General features: G+C 44.7%; 1 pseudogene; it reads right to left on the minus strand.

The window, feature by feature from the left end:
• Positions 1-4,906: 4,906 nt before the first annotated feature.
• LOC149277436 (zinc finger and BTB domain-containing protein 34 pseudogene) lies at positions 4,907-6,361 on the minus strand (annotated as a pseudogene).
• Positions 6,362-17,386: the final 11,025 nt, after the last annotated feature.

Genomic DNA, 17,386 nt, shown 5'->3' on the forward strand with positions numbered 1-17,386 from the left:
ATGAGTTTATTTAGACCATTAAAAAAAGCTGTTTTACAAGCAATAAATTCATTTGACCAAATTAAGCAGCACTGAAACTCATATCACAAATCTGGAAAAAAAAAAAATTATAATTAAAAAAAAATAAAATAAAACCAATACAAGTGTAAAATATCATTTGAATAAATATTGTTTTTTTTTTAAAATTCATGCTATAAAATAATCCTTAATGGCAAGTTATTAGTTGTTACAGTATATTTCTAGCTAGCTTGAGTTACTTCATACTGAAGTGTGGAGTTGTGAGGTTTCTGGTTTATATTGCAAGTAAGCCCTTTCGAGTGGAGTCGGCGGCGTTTGCCGCATCCGTTCGTCACTGGAGCGGGCGGAAAAAAACGGACGCCATTCAAAATGTTTCAGTTTTACATAAAACCATTCTAAATAATATTCACACTTTGCTGAATTTAGCCATTTTAAACGGAGGCATTAGAAACAAAATTCCTAATATTGCTCAATCCCTAAATTCGAATATCAAATTCGTAATTTTTTTTTTTTGAGGGGGATGCTTAATATTCACAAAAGCAGGCACCGACAGGTTGTTTCCATAGAACTTAAGAACAAAATTTGATTTTCTAAGGTTTTCCCCCCAAATATACTCGAGAGCTCAACATTTAAGAGAGTCAATTACTTTGCCCCCTGGAAGACATCCTTATAAGCCCCCTCATCACCTTAAGCTTATTAGAGATGCCGGGAAGCCCCGTTCTCCACCATCTGGGGGCAAAATGCTTCCAGGAGGAGGGGTGGGAAGGTGGCTGCATTAATACGGCTTCGTTATGTAAATCTAGAACATTCTGAATGACTTTACTGAACGTTCGTTCAGTCGCTGAGTAATATGAAATCTATGGTTTTATTATCAACTGAATTCACATAAAAAGAAATGACACAAGTAAAATTTCCAAATACTTTCATATATATATAAAATTTAATAAATAATCCTGACCAGTCAAAGAGCACCATTCAAGGGCGAAATTCCCTTAGAAAATAGAATTAGGGTTGCATATCTTAGTCCCTTTCAGTGGAGGTTTTGAGAGAACCCATGTTTTAGGAAAAAGAAGGTGAAACGATATCACAGTTAATATACACTTATAATAATAATAGAAAAAACTATAATACTCTGATTAACCATTTGAGGATCAAAAGGGTGTGCAAAAAAAACAAAAAACAGAGGCTTTCCTCTGGCTCTCAAAATGTTAAACATATGTCTTTAACTAAAGTTTATGTTTGTCCCAGCCCTTTAGAATTTGCCTGCATTCAAAAAATAATTTAAAAAAATGCCAAAAAAAATGTAAAAAAAATTCTATTTTTTTTTTCAAAAATTCCAAAAAAAAAAAAAAAGTTTTAAAAAAATGTGGAAAAATGTGTATGTTTTGGCTTCAAATTAAACTGCAGGCTTTGGATGAACATGCTTATAATGGAAGTTAGCTTTGCTTTGTCTGACAACTTGTGTGATATCAGACTGGAACACTCAGGCAGTAGGCGGTCAACAGCCATTCTCAATAGCCAATCAGAACACTGGTTATTGGGAGAGGGAAAAAAAAAAAAAAAAAAAATCAACGCTCTTAACAATAAGTGTATTTACAATCCTATCTCCTAATATATATAATATATATTTCTATACTCCAATGTAATAAATTGTATGTTATAGAAGAGCTTAAAAAAAAACGTAAAAATTGAAACCACGATCTATATAAACTTTATAAAATGTCTGATTTCACAGTCTCTCGTAACAGGTTAAATATTTATAGGAGGAGGAGGGCGACGGGCGGGAGAGGAGACGCCGATTTTCACATTTCTCTAAAAACCGAGGGGGTGATAAAAAAATTAATAAAATTAGATGGAATTAGCAATCCTGAAGTCCTGAAAGTGAGAGACGTGTAATGCGCCGACTTAACGCGGTACGGAAGAGGTCAGCGTGCGTCAAAACGCATACAGAATCTTTTCTGCCTTCCCGAAGATAAAGTGTTAGACCATGTGACCAGAATGGGGAAGAATTCCGCACTTCTGTAGACAAGAGGCGATCACCGAATGCAGCTTTTGCCGATAATTTTAGGTATAATCCTACAGCCTTCCTCCATTTATTCGCCATACAAAGGATGAAAAAGGGCAAATTTGGCACATTATACCCCAAGACACCCAGGCAGCCTCTCAAAAGCTCGCAATCTATTAGATTTCTAATAAAAATGTATCAAATTTGCACGTTCTACGGATAACTCGGTAAATAACTCTACACCTGGGCAAAGAGAGGCCAAATTAAGATTTTTCACAAAAAGGAAAACAGACCAAAGGTTAGCAAAAATACACATAAAATGTAAAATAAAAAAAACTTTTACAGATTATCCTCTATGGCTTTATAATTCTTAGAACGAGATAGCGAAAAGTTGGAAAGAAACACGAGGAAGTCTATTGAAGGAGAAGCTTAAGTTTCATGAAAATGTAATCCGAATACAGTACAAACTAAATAAAAACAAAAAAATATTGAAATCCATATCTTTGGTAAACGTAATACCAGAACATATCCCTTTGCTCTTAAACTTTGCAAAATGAAGCTTGTAAAACCGTCAAACGGAAAATTCTAATATGTCTCCTTAATCGAAACGCCAGCCGCGATCAAAAAAACTATAAAACAGAAACAAAAAAAAAACAAAAAACCACAGCAAACGGAAGAGGTCGGGGGGAAAAAAATGATACTGTGTAACGTGTGTTGACGTGCGTCTGAGGTCTTTGTGCATATAAAATAACGTTAAAAACCGGTTATAGCAGTAGGTTTCACATTTGTATATTAAAGACGAACCAATGTATCGACATATACCGAGACGTAGCACCACAAATGTCCATTTTTTTTTTTGCAAAGGTAAAAAACTGTAAATGCAAAAAAACTAAATTTTTTGCCGTAATAAAAGTCCGCCGGCCTTTCATAAAAGCATCGAGACTTGGAAGGGGATCAATTTGTAATAGTTTAACGTGAACGCGGTCGTAGTGTAGAGGGGGCAGCTCTGTTCTAAATTATTCATTGCTCGTTTTTTTTACAACTCTAAAAAAAAAAAAAATAATAAAAAAAATAAAATGTACCCAAATTATTACTTTTTCTAATAAAAACTTATCGGAATCTTTTGTTACGTAAAGCAGCGTACGTATAATTTGTCTATTTGTAAGGGTTTCCATTTTAAAGCAATCCGCCGGACTCGGCGACGCCAACTCAACCTATTCATAGGAAGCAGAGCTGCCGTTGACCCGAGTGGTGGTTGTATGGTACCAGTTGAGTTTGAGCGTCTCAACCGAGTGGGTCATGAGAGCCAGCCGTCGAGCCTGTTGAGTTGGTCACCGACCAAGTCTCATTGAGTTTGGGCCCGCCTGCCTAACTCCGCTTGAATTAATTTTTCTGCGTCACATGGACTTTCGGTAAACAGAGGAGCGGCCATACTTTTTATGGCACCCGGGGTAGATTTGCGAGCTGTCAGCCGGCCCGAACTCAACTCGATGCTTTGAGAACAGACCCAAAATGTATCCCTTCAATAGAGAAATACATTTTCATTACTTAGAAATGTGATATTTGTAACTTATTAAATAATTAAACTACACAACAAAATTGTATTTCCAAAAACAGCCCCTTTTAACGGGTTTGAAGAGCTGGGGGTCGAGAGAAAAGGAGGAAGGGTAACAGGGGGTGTCCCTCCCCGTTATCTAAATCCGTGAAACCCCACGTAGGGTGAATTCTTACAGTCAGCCTGAGAAAATTCTACAGCAAAAAAAAGTAAACAGCGGAAACTACCTTAAAATCCACAAAATTAGGATTCAAAATTCAGCACCGCAAATCAAAACTTCTACGCACGGAACATGGTTGGCTAATGGGGGCCAGAGATAAAACATTAAGATCCCCCTTTTTTTCCATTTAAATTGCAATGAGTTGGAGAAATATAACATCAGGCAGTTTCAGAATTGGAATTTTTTTACTCCCAAGAAAAATATTAACGAGATCGATGGGCCTATGACTGGTGATGTCATATACCCGTAGTGTTCTAGATGTATCACGGGTACTTTTAGTCGCTTAATTTATTTAATACGGGCAAAAAAAATAGGCCTGTCTGGAAAACACTCGAACACAAGCACGATGCCACGTACTATGTATGTTATATGGAAAGTATACATTAAGAAACAGCGTGTCCACGGAGGGGAACCTCTTATAAGCTCCTCGATGCATGACCCCAATTTACGCATGTGGAAATATGACATTTTGGGTTTGCATTTTGCCAGTTTCTGGACGTATAAGAAGACACTACTCCTTTATCTCGTATCATATGGCGGCTTCTGAGCTTAAATGCAGTGGAGGTAACATTAAAAACCTGAAATTCTGTTTTATGGCAAGAATAATGAAGGGGGGGGGGGGATCCACTTTTTTTAAACCGTTGTCAAACAAACCCACCCAAAACATGCCTCATTATTACGAACCCAGTAAATGTGCATCGTTGCTATCCATAAAGGCCACGTTTTCTTCTTTTCTTGACGGCACAGATATTCACGACCCTCAGAGAATTACAGATTTTGTGTGTGTCGTAAAAAAAAAAAACAGCAATTTTTGTCCCTTACTATACGCTTCCTCAGGAGTGCAATAGTACCCTGTCTCCTTAAAAGCTAAAAAAAAAGGACAAAAGGAAAAAAAAAGCCCTGTTAAAAAAGTCTATGTTTAGTGTATCACCCAGATATTTTATAAAGTCTCTGTAAGAAGCATTTCCAAAGATCGAAGGGTTAAAGGGCAGCTTTTTTTCTCTCTCGGCTTATAAGAGTTATATTACCAAAGAAGCGAATATTAAAAAATATGCATTGATTAACGTGATGTGTGCTTTATACAGTATCCCCTCGGCCACGCGGGGGGTTATTCGGGCGTCGTGGACAAGTTGTGGATCTCGACGTTCGAGTCCAGGTTGCTTTCGGACACGGAAACGTCACTTTGCTCCACGTAGCTTTCCGAGCGATCCGGCGAATGCACGCGGCTCCTGGCTTCGGCCACGGCCGGGTGGTTCTTCCGTAAGTGTTGATTCAGAGTGCCCTGGAAAGGAAAGCATTTCCCGCACACCTCGCACCGGAAAGGCTTGTCATCCGTGTGGCCCCGTATGTGGTATTCCAGTTGGTCTTTGCGGGTGTACTTTTTCCCGCAGTACTTGCACACGAAAGGGGTGATTCCCATGTGAAGTCGCATGTGCCGATCGAGACTCCCCTTCTGGTTGAAGGTCTTGCCGCAGTAGATACAGATGAGCCTCTCGCTGTACGGATGCCAGTAACCCCGCGTGGAGCGCTCTCGAGGACTGGTCTCGTAGGTTGGCGTGCCCAGCGCGGTCTCGGTCTCCGAGCTCTGGATCACGCTGCGCATCTCGCCGGCCACGTGGGAAGGCCGCTTCTGGCGCGCTCTTCCTCCTCTGAAACAGCTAAGCATTGACCTGGAAGGACTCGAGTTGCTTATGGCTCCGAAGGGCTCGGGAACACTAGATTGGGAAGCAGTTTGTGAGAACGAATAGGCGTGCTGCAGCACGGAGCTGTAGGAGCCCACGTTCACCGTCACCACCTGCTCTCCGTCCACCATTTCCGTGTGATACCCGTCGTCCCCCAAGGAAGAGCTGTCGGAGCAGCTCGGCCGGTCCCCCTTCTCAGCTTTAACTTTCACTTCGGTGATCTGGCTGTCCCGGATCACTTCCGCGTGCTCCGGCTCTCCTTCTATTTGTATCTCGTGTTCGGAAATACTGCCGCTGCTCCCCCGGTCCGAATGACCTTCTTCTTGAGAGCGGTTCCGTAGACCTTTGTTGACCACGGAGTCGCTGCTTAGGATAGACGGTCTCACCTGGCCGCAGTAGGTCGGAGAAATCTCTCCCGGGTTGGCAAAGTAACTGTCGTCCTTCACCCCGTTCTGATCGCTTTGCCCGTCCTCCACGCTGACGCCCACCACGCTGATTTTCGAGTGAATGGTCTCTAGGATGTGAGTACACTTGTCGATGACGCACTGCATTTGAAGAAAGCTGGCCGCGGTCAGGTAACTGACCACATCCTTCAGCTGCAGGGACATTCTTCCAGTGTAGCAAAACAGCAGCAACTGCTCGAAGACGTTGGGGTTTTTGATCACGGATATGGATAAGCCACTCATGGTACTCAATGCCGAATGATCGCGGAAGTACGGGGAGCTGGCGGCCAGCACGGCTTTGTGCGCCCGGAACGGCTGCCCCTGAATGTGGACGATGATGTCGCAAAGCTTCCCCTGCAAGCGCAACTCATTGAGTTGGCTGAGAACGGTGCTGCTGTACTCCGGGACGTCAAACTGAATGAAGCTGTTGCTGTCCATCTTGGCTGTTTGGGAAACTGAAACAACACAAAAAGAAATTCTCCATTAATCATCACGAAAAGACGAGCCTCTTACAAGACAAGTGGGAGCACAGAGCCTGGCGGAGCGAGCCGGGGGATACCACGGGTCTACCTGACCATTCTTAAGACCAAGGCAGGGACTTCACCCATGAAGATTAGATGGAGCCTCCATATTTACGCCACCAGTTCCTAGAACAATGTCTAAGATACATTGTATCCAAGTCTCAAAGTAGATGGATCCCAGTGAAAAGCGGAAATAAAAAAAACCCAAAACCAATTAAAATAAAAAAAAATACAAAAAAAATGTGCAAATGTTAATAGTAAAATCTTTTTATGCACGGGGGCGTCCGCTGCCGGGCAAGAGGGACATTACACAAAAGTCTGAAAAAGACAAAGGGGATGGAAAGGAAAGAGGAGAAAAAAAAAAAAAGGGGGTAATGGGAAATAAGGAAAAGATGGGAAGGGAAAAAAAGGGAAGATGATGGGAAAAATGGAGAGAAAACGACCAACGGGCCTACTTATAAATGAACATTTGGGGGGTAATTAAACCAACAGGACTAAATAGCGAGTGTGGCCCCCACAAACAGAACCCCAGGACAAATATTAGAAGACGCCGTATCTACAGTCCAGTGTTCCGAATCAGACTAATGGGCAGCCAATGGCGGACAAGGAAGGCAAAACGGTCAGCACTCATTGGCCAAAGCGAGTTGGCTACGTTAAATCTCGTGTAACAAGTAAGGATGACACTCCTTCCCTAGACTAGACGGGGGCCGTCGGGGGCCGTCCTGTCGGCGGGTTCTAGGTTTCTATGTCAGGACGGCTGTTGCAGAAAGCGTCTTCTTATTATTACGAGTGATCACAAATATTATATTAATTCCCCCGTAGAAAATCCTCGGCAGTAAAGCGGGATTTTCGGTGATAATCAAAGCGCCGAAGGTTAAAAACCTGAGTTCAAGCCGCACCCCCCCCCGACAGTAATTCTATTATTTTATCTTCCGACGGCGAGAATGAAATGTATTTATTACATCGTACCGCATGCAGCGCGCCGGGAAACAATGGCAAGGGGCACGACGTCCTAACCAGCGAACGACGACTCCTCTCAAGGATTGGCCTATTGTCTCGGATAATACCATTTCTTTATATATATATATATAAAACGAGAACTGCCCCCCCGGGACCGGCGGGGGCAGAGACGCCCCAGATTCTCTGGTAAAAGTAGGTTATCAGGAAGGGAGAAAACGTTGTTTTTCTGAACAGTCATTGATATTCATGGAAATCTAAGCTCCGGCGGAATCAGGCGTTCGCACCGCATTAATGTATCCGCGCGGAACTTAAATAACCCTCATCTGCTGCGTATTAACCGCTTCATGGCCAAAAGAACGTGAAATCACTGCTTTCTGACCCAGACGCTGAAAGCAGATCGGCCCCATCCGGCCCCCGTCTACTCGCCTGTTTCTCCTGCTGTAAAGACTCAAACCTTAATCAGTCGTTGGTCCCGTCTTAGATTCAGGAGCCGTATGTCTATCCCATGCATGTTTAATACCCTCACTGTATTACCCTCTACCACTTCTACTGGGAGGCTGTTCCACTTATCGACCATCCTCTCAGTAAAGTAAATCTTACAATCCAACTAAGCCTCTGACCAGTGTTAGATTACAGGCTCTTTTTCGGGATGTGGGTAGGTGGTCCCACTGACATTGCGTTCGGGGGGGGGGGTCGGAGCCCCACATGGAGGCAAACTGGTGCGGCTGGGAAGGGAAGCAGGCAGGGAACGGGGAGCGTGTCGTAACGCCACTCACGCGACCCGGAGAAGTGTCTCCTCGCCGGGAGTCCCCTCGCAAATTCCAGGCGTGCCGTTGAGTTGAGTATTGACTCACCTCCGGGGAAGCCACTGAGTGCCTGCTACCTAAATGCCCGACAACTAAGACACTTTAGAAGCACTCTTATATATCACGTAAAGAAGCGGCCGTTACTCCGTCTGCGGCAATTACTTGCGTTCTAACCTGTAACCCTCCGTGGTCCCCCCCGTGCTGTCACACGAGACGCTTCCCTCCATACCGTCCAATTAGCGAGACGATGACAGCCCGTGTGAAACGCGTCGGGGTCCCCAGACACAGCCGCACCATGTTAATGAACACCCCGCTGACCGGTGACATTGTGACGAGACGCACTCATTAAATCCGCGACCAGAAGATACTCCATACTTACGATCGTTCTGCGGAGCCGCGGCCACGTCCTGTGAACGGGTTTAGCAGATTCACCCCCTCCGTCTCCGACGTAACCCGTAATCAAAGTTATTTTCCATCGTGTGGCTCGTCTCTCCGAAGGCTTAAGAGGCCCTCGTGCCGAAATATGCGAGTTGCTTGCAAACCGATCCGGGCAAACAGATGCCGGTCTGTACAGCGTCCGACCCGCCGGAGTCTATTGTCCCGAGTCGCATTCCGACAGCTCGCGCCGACAACCTTATTTTTAGCCGATCGGGTGCGTGCGAGTGCAATGTCAACGAGTGCAAACATTCCGGGGTGTCTAAACCACACCAGAAAAAAGGGGTAGCTTTACTGCCCCCCCCCCCAATATACCCGCCAAAGCCTCCTCCGGATTATATAGCCGCGTCCGTTTCTATGGGGATACAGAGGCGACTGATACCAAATAAATACATTTTGGGAAAATATTTGAAAGGTAAATATACGCGCGACCACCCAAGGTAGCAAATACCGAATATTAAACAGTTTATTCCGTTCAAATAAAAAGCTGGAAGTCCAAACCTTCGAGCGATCAGATTTCTCGAAAACTTTAAAAAAAAATTAATTTTAAAACCCAGGAATACAGTGTATCCAAAACGCGTGATGTCATAAAGGTAACACGCGGCACGTAACGCCTATCATATAACCGGATGATGCGGGGGGGACGAGATAAGATTGAGCGCGGAAGGCGAACGTTTCTGATGCTTGCATATCTCTCCGGTTCTCGAGGGGTTAAAGCTCTACCAGTTACGACTTGCAAAGGCACTGGAATCCAGTCTGACTTCGCTTACCAATAAAAGTGACATGAAGAGAAAGGGGGCAGACGGTTTGTTCCCCCCCCCCCAAACTGGAGATTTCGGATGCGAGGCTGTCGGGGACGGCTGTCGGCGCATCTCAGGTTTATACGGAAAATGAATCACTTTGGAGCGCGACAGGCGACATCGGAGGGCTGTTTACAGGCCTCGGCACGGCCAATCAGGGCTCAGACGGTGCGGGTCGGGTAACGTAACGGGGTGGAATAACACGCAATGCCTTTCAAACTTTACATTTCGCCCGCTGAGCGCATGAAAAGCCGGATTTCATTAGCACGGTGGTATCCGCGCTCGCAAATTATTATTATTTTTTTCCCAGAGCTCAAAACAGAACGAGTAAATTAATTACTGCCAACGCAACGCCGCGTTTCACAAAAGTCACTGCATTTCGTGCAAAACAATTGAAATAAAAAAATAAAGCGAGGAAGCGGCAAAGAGACCAAATTCCAACGAGATTCTGATGTAAAAACCAACAGATCGCTCTCCGTTCAGAGACACAGAGCAGCAGTATTCAGACGCTACGTGCCAATCCACCCGGGACTAAATCAGAAAACCCGCGCCGTGCAAATCCACTCAGGTTTCGCCCTCCCGCTTCATCTGCGGGGTCTTTGGTGATTCTCAGCGGTCTCTTTTAGGTTACTGTGTGAAGAGACCTCACCTCAGAGGTCTATTGTAAAGGGTTAACTCACTAGAAAGGGGACTTATCGTGCATTAAAAGGATAGCTTGCAAGACAGAGAGCGGGGAGGAAAGAGGCTCGGGGAGGGAAGAGAAGAGGCTCGGGGAGGGTAGAGACGAGGCTCGGGGAGGGTAGAGACGCAAAGACAAGACGGAGGATCTAACAGCAATTTGGGATATTTTTGGTTGGTTGCGCTTTGGCACGAAGGCAGTTTATTAGCTCACGGCCCCTGCGGACACACAGGGACCGGGTACAAAGGGAACATGTAACTTCCCCGTTCCTTGAAAGAAATATGGATTTCCCAATTCCCCCCTCCCCCACCGGCCCCTGCTTGGCCCATTCCTGCCGAACCCGGAGACTGCGGACAACTCCTGGCAGCAAGAATCGATATACCGGACGCAGAGGAGTGGAAACCAGACGCATCATAACCAACAATATATCGCGCGGCGATACCTCGTATCCTTAATGTATCCATAATATATCACGCGGCGCGGCGATACCTCGTATCCTTAATGTATCCATAATATATCACGCGGCGCGGCGATACCTCGTATCCTTAATGTATCCATAATATATCACGCGGCGCGGCGATACCTCGTATCCTTAATGTATCCATAATATATCACACGGCGCGGCGATACCTCGTATCCATAACATTCTTCACCAAAAACTATTCCCAAAACGCATCGGAATAAGACTACAAACCATTTAACCAAAATAGCGTCTCTGTCCAGCGAACGGACGGCGGATTACGCAACAGTATCACTGGGGAGAAAGTGCTTACTAGAAGTAAAAGTACATTCAGACGTACAGCGTTAGTGGCAGCCAATGAGGATTCCCCACGGACTCAACGTACAGCCGTCTATACGAGCTACAGAAACCCACTGCCTGCCGGCAGATCGGCCCCATCCGGCCCCCGTCTAGTCGCCCGTTTCTCCTGCTGTAAAGACTCAAACCTTAATCAGTGGTTGGTCTCGTCTTAGATTCAGGAGCCGTATGTCTATCCCATGCATGTTTAATACCCCCACTGTATTACCTGCTACCAGTTCTGCCGGAAGGCTGTTCCACTTATCTACCGCCCTCTCAGTAAAGTAAAAGTTCCTTCCATTCCATCTCAGCCTCTGACTCTCTAGTGTTAGATTCCGGTCTCTCCCAACCCCTCTCTCTCTGTTATCTCCCTGTCTCACACTCTCCCATGCCCTCCCTCCTCTCTCTCTCCCCCAAGACAGAGACATTGAGATCTTGGTCTTTACTGATGCCGTCCCTGTAAAGCTCAGGAATGTGAGGGGATCTCCGCGCATTCTAACCCCGGGAAGAGAAAATCCCCAAAACAAGGAAAAGGAAAGCGAAGCTCTGGATAACGGCGCTCGCTCCCCCCAGAACTCCGGGATCTGTGCAGAAAGCAGGCATTTCTACGTGAAAAAGACCCGAATTGGTGTAATGTCACCCGGCGTGTGGGAGAGGTTTAAGGAACCCACATAACACAGTAGTAAGAAAATGGGTCTGAGCTCAGGGTCCCCAGGGCCAGTAGGGGGCTGGGTCTGAGCTCAGGGTCCCCAGGGCTAGTAGGGGGCTGGGTCTGAGCTCAGGCTCCCCAGGGCCAGTAGGGGGCTGGGTCTGAGCTCAGGGTCCCCGAGGGATGTGGTGGAGGGTTCGGGGTCCCAGGGGGCTGCTGGGGTCACGCTGCCCCGAGGAATAGGGTTAGGGGGTCAGCCCCATGCTGATGACGTGTTCACTCCCTTGCTGTCCCCTAGGGGGTACAAGACCCCCTACACGGGGCAGGAGGGGCTAGGACCCTTTACATAACTAACCCCAAAGCAGGGTAGGGGGAGGGGCAAATGGGGCCCCCCACTCTCTACACGGTGCCCTCCCAGCACCCTCTCCCCCGTTCTCACCTCAGAGGGATAAGACGTCGCTCTCCTGATCACATTGCTCCGAGCAGCTCCGCCAGTGCCAGGGCCCAGCACAAGCTCTTCTCCTCGCTCCGGCCCTCCTCAGCTGCCGGAAACGCTCTCAGGCCTCGCCCAGCGGGCACTTCCGGGTCGGCGGCTCTTTCCCGGCCCCTCCCACCAGCTTGCTAGCGTCACTAGACCCAGACACGTCTATTAGCATAGTCCCGCCTCCATGCCGTTCTCGCCTCTCTCTTTTTTCCTTTCTAACTTTATTTAAAACCATCAGACTTATCTCTGGACATTTATAAGGTGTGAATGTTAACCATAGAAAATAAAGTAGTGATGATGTCATAACGTTCTTTCCTTAATAACAATGAACATGTGAATGCAATATAAACGTTCAAGATGGTCCTGCTGCTACGGCAACCGATCCATTGAACTTAATACGGGACAGTAATTCTATTTCAGCCAATCAGAGTGAGCTCATATGTCACATGCCTACTTGCGGGAAAATAACTTGACCCCGAGGTATGGCGAATCGGAGTCCAGACAGACTTTGGGTTGAAAGTGTTAATATCTGGAGTGCAGGGACTTCCGCCAATCACCGCCCAAGTTAGCCATGCCATTAATTTCCTGCGCTTTTTTCACCAGGATTGGGATTTCTTGCGCAGGTTCTGTGTTACGGCAGAGAAATCCATCCAAACCCGTTCAGCTGCATCTCCTGATGACGGAAATATTCCCGGTTCGGACAAAAATTTTGAGGGTTTTTTTCTCTCCATTTTTTTTTCATTCACTCACTTTCTCCGACACCCACTCCCTCGACTCCGCTTCTCCAAATACCCCCTCGTTCTAGGACATGCATACTAATGAATTAATTTCACTTCATTTGTTCAAATGAAAATTCGTATGAATCCGAACACACAATCCCACTCCCTGTTTTAGTCTCTACCACCCCTGCTGGCAGGCCGTTCCACTTCTCATCAGACACCAGTTTCTTTGCTGAAGGCGAGTATTTGGCTGGAGTGGAATATTACCGATATTTTTTATTATTACATAAACAGAAGTCTTTGCCTACGCTCGGAGCGCTTTGGCCGTCCTGCCTTTTTCCACGTGCGAACTCGTCAATCCGGTTTTGGAATCTTTGCAAACGAGTGAAGTGAAGCTGGTATGAGATCCGTCACCCGACGTGACCCTGGATCCCACGTCCCAAACCCATTCAATGAGTTCTAGCGCTTCCCGTTCTTGCATTGTAATAATCGGGAGTGTTACGAAACATTCCGGGGCAGAATGCTGACGCTGACAGCGGGAAGAGCCGCCTTGCCAGGTTCAGAAGAACACCAAAAAACACATTCATTTGATTTAACCCTACAATCTAAAAACTATTCTACTGTGGCCCCCAGAAGCCCCCCTATCACTTACCTCCAGCAGCCACAATCGGCCGCGCTGAGTGCTGGGATAACCAGTGCGGTCGGGAGCCTGATCACTCAATAGGGTGATGTGGCAGAAGATCTGCCGTCCTACACTGCCGATTCCGTTCCTCGAGTTCCTACGTTCCGTTCTAGATCGGACCATTACTTTGAGGCAAAAATAATTATGGTGATGTCATCTTTTATAAAATATAATTTTTGTGGCCATTTTTGAAAAGCCTTCTAGAGATTGAGGCCCAATCGGAAGTCGCTTCAACGTGGGGTCTTTGCGTCCTCTGGATCAACAGCGGGGAGGAACTTGATGGACTCGTGTGGACAGCCTCACCACGTTACAATGTTACCATGCAGACGCCTGGAAATTAAACCCTGAATTTGTTTGATTTTATAAACTACAGATCCACTTGTATCATCTAAGCACACACGCTAACCCTTTGATTTTTATTATTTCTTATACTATTTTGTCTAAAAGCCAGAGAAAAAAAAAACAATTACGGTATAAGAAAATATTGTAAAAAAGTTGAATTTGTACCGTTTTCACTTCTCCTTCTTGCTACAGATTTAAATATCACTCAGCGAGAAACACTATCAATCATTTAGGTGAAACGGTAAATAGCTTTGTGTTTATATATATTTTTATCGAAGCATCGCAGTGAAGGTGATGTCGGCACGGGGTGTGGATGTTGACTTAACTTCTTATTACCTGCGTGACCTGTTTGGAAGCCGAGACCGAGCTCAACGTTGTTTTCACAGCAAACATTATTTCCAAGTCTTTCACGGAAAACGTCGGTTATGACAGATGTGCCCGGGGCGAGGAGGTCGCGTCGGGGTGTTTTCAATAGAAACAGCCCGGCAAGGTTACCCGCTGTTAAGCAAATCTTTTTTCGGGGTGTAAATACACAGACTCTGTATTATTACGAGAGGCGCGGGGTGAGCGGTCGAGGGTGTGTTCCACTCATGTTCTGATGTTGAAAGCCAATTAGTCACGTAACAATGTACGAGGTTTGTGCCGTGTCCTCGTTTCACTCGGAGTGCGCCCTGATGGTTGGGTGGAGTGGGTTCGCCGTGGAGGTCCCGTAAATCGTCACAGTTTCGCTCTCACCTAACGAGGTGATTCCTGGAGATGGAGGAGTCACGCTATAGAATTACCTGGTGCAACCAAGGACTTATCTAAACCCAACGGGTGGAACGCTTAACGAAGACCCGTCACCTGAAAAACCCCTTCGCCATATGTAGCAGTGCATAAAAACGGGACCCTTTTAAAGTGTCCTCAAGATTGACAGTTTTTTGGGGGGTGGAAAAAAATGTATTTTACCCTATTTGTGTGCTCAAGACACACGACCCAACATCACGGGCAGGAAACTGAAGTCTTTGTGATGGCTCCTCGTCCCGACTGGCTGTTATTCATTTTATAACTTGTTTTACAAGTTTTTTTTTAATGTAATTGCAGAAATCTGGCGTGTAGCGGCGAATACGTGTTTTCTGAATGTTTATGGGAGTTCCGCCTGGTTACTTTGCAATCTATACGCCCCACCAGAAGACCAAAGCAGCACGTGATAGCTTATAGGGGATACCGGGAAACGAATGGCGATTACAGACAATTCAATATGGCGACACTTATATAAAATATAGGGAGTTATAACGTTGCGATCGCTCATGTCGCCCCGAATATCTTTAGAAATTGGCACACAATTTCTGAAGATACCTCCCCGGGACACCAGAGCGTCCCTTTAAATACACGTAATTATGAATGAATGCGCTTTATATGCTTCTCTTTGGTTTTCTCCCACAAGAAAGAAGACGCACAAAACACCACAAATGTTTCATGGACAACATTTATTACACCAGATACAAAAAGAACCTGAATCTCTTCTATAAGAAGAAAATAAGCAATTACCGTCACGCACACCGGCTGTACAGAACCGTTCAGTCTGTATCACAAATACAGCAGGGTTACAATATCAAAAGAGAAGAACCGGACAGTCCTGACACCGAACAAAGTTCACGCCGTCGCCGTCTCTCTGCACGCAAAATGCAAATACCTTGTTTCGTTGGACCGCTTTATCCGGGCGGCAAGAAACGGGGGAGAGAAAGCGAACGGATGAAATCAGTCTGAAACAATTGTTACTAAAAACATAAAATAAACAATTTAGAGATTTTTGTTTTGCTCAAAATAACTTTTTTTGTAAAGGCTTATGGTTGGCCAGCTAGGGGTCTGCTGGTTGGCTGCAGCGAATGCTTGAGTATACTATAGCATTCATTGGACTGTGTTAGTGACATTTAAAAGATATAATATATATATATATATATATATATATATATATTAAATGTCATATTTAATATATATATACATATATATTTATATTATTCTATATAAAAAAGTAGCTTTGTTGTGCATCATGGAGCAATAGTGTTCAGGAGTTGCAGAGTGATGTAATATTTTCTGGACATGCCTACCGGCAATGACATCAACAATCGCCCCACTCAGCCAATAGGATTTCCCGGGGGGCCAACGAATTTCACAAATGCTTTAGACTGAGGAGGACCAGGATTTCCGAGTCTCCTTAATACTGCTTTTCCAGAAGTGGAAGCAGCTGTATACTGTGCAAAAACAATTTAAAAAACCCCTAATAAATAGGACAAGCCCCCCACTGACATGGTAAAGGTCGTCATTGGGTTAATAGAAAATATTACAATATTGTCATTTTTACATTGTGACAAAGGATAAAAGAAGACATAATACACGCAGTGTGAAAATAAACCCATTAACCGAGAAAAACAGCTTAAAGTAAAAAAAATGATTTTCATTGGAGATGGCGCTTAAATAAAATAGGTTTCTAAAAGAAAAGGCGTAAAATACGAACAGGGCTTCGTGTGTGATTCAGCTATAACGTGGTACATGCCCCCTTTATCAAGACACCCCGATAGTGGGACTATATCTCCCATCATGCCCATGGATGACAGTGATGAAAGTCATACGGTGTGTGATTAATCTTGACCTGCGAGTCTCTCCAATACTATAAAGTGCCAAAAAAATGGGATTTACAAACCTAAGAGAAACAAAGTATTTATATGCACAACAAAGCCAATACTACAACCCTAATGCTCCAGGTAATGGCCCACTGAATATTGGGGTAAAGAACTGAAAAGTATGCAAATTGATTTAATAATGAATATTTTTGTTTTCTTTTTACCTATAATCAGCAGCCAACGTTTACCTGGAAATGCTGAAGTCAAAAAAAGAGGCAGCCATATTGTCAGCGTATTGTATGGATATGGGGGGGAAAAACCATCTCCTCCAGGCTTTTAACAGTTTAGAAAACTAGAAACTGCACCATATTAAGAACAAAACAGCCCGTCTGTAAAATGCTTTCATGTCAAACACTGGGTTTTTTTTTTTGAAGGGTAAAATTATATTTATATATATATAAAGAATATATATTACTTCTTCAGCGTCAGTTTCTGTCGAATTTACAGCTTTACAAAAAAACACATCTTTATAAACAGAACATATTTAAAATATTCAAGTAAGTGCTAACTATTTCAGCTTATTCCCATAAAAATAACAAGAGACGAAATGCCATCTTTTTAAATAAAAATCTTACAATCTCAGAACCTAATGCAACCAGAAAAAGGACCACCGTGGACTACTACACAATACCGAATTTCTTGAACAGTAAACCAGATTATGACCAAGAGAGCACCAATAGCCTTCAAGAAAGAGAAGCGCGTCGTCATCTGAAGTTTGTATATCTTAGGAATTGGTGTAGTTCTTAATATGAAATTAGGACCCCCACACTGGTAGTTTTTGAAGGTCTGATCCCACCCGGCCCCCAACACTTTATTTCGTGGCCAAGAGTTAGAAGAGTCTGTAATCTGCTACGTCGCGGGTCTCCAAGTTTAAAAGCCGCCTGTGAATGTTTGGCACAATATCGTGTGAACTGGCAGCGAGAGCGC

This window comes from Sceloporus occidentalis, unplaced genomic scaffold (assembly GCF_023333645.1).
Source record: "Sceloporus occidentalis isolate IW3139 unplaced genomic scaffold, rSceOcc1.0.p SCAF_214, whole genome shotgun sequence".
NCBI lineage: Eukaryota > Metazoa > Chordata > Lepidosauria > Squamata > Phrynosomatidae > Sceloporus > Sceloporus occidentalis.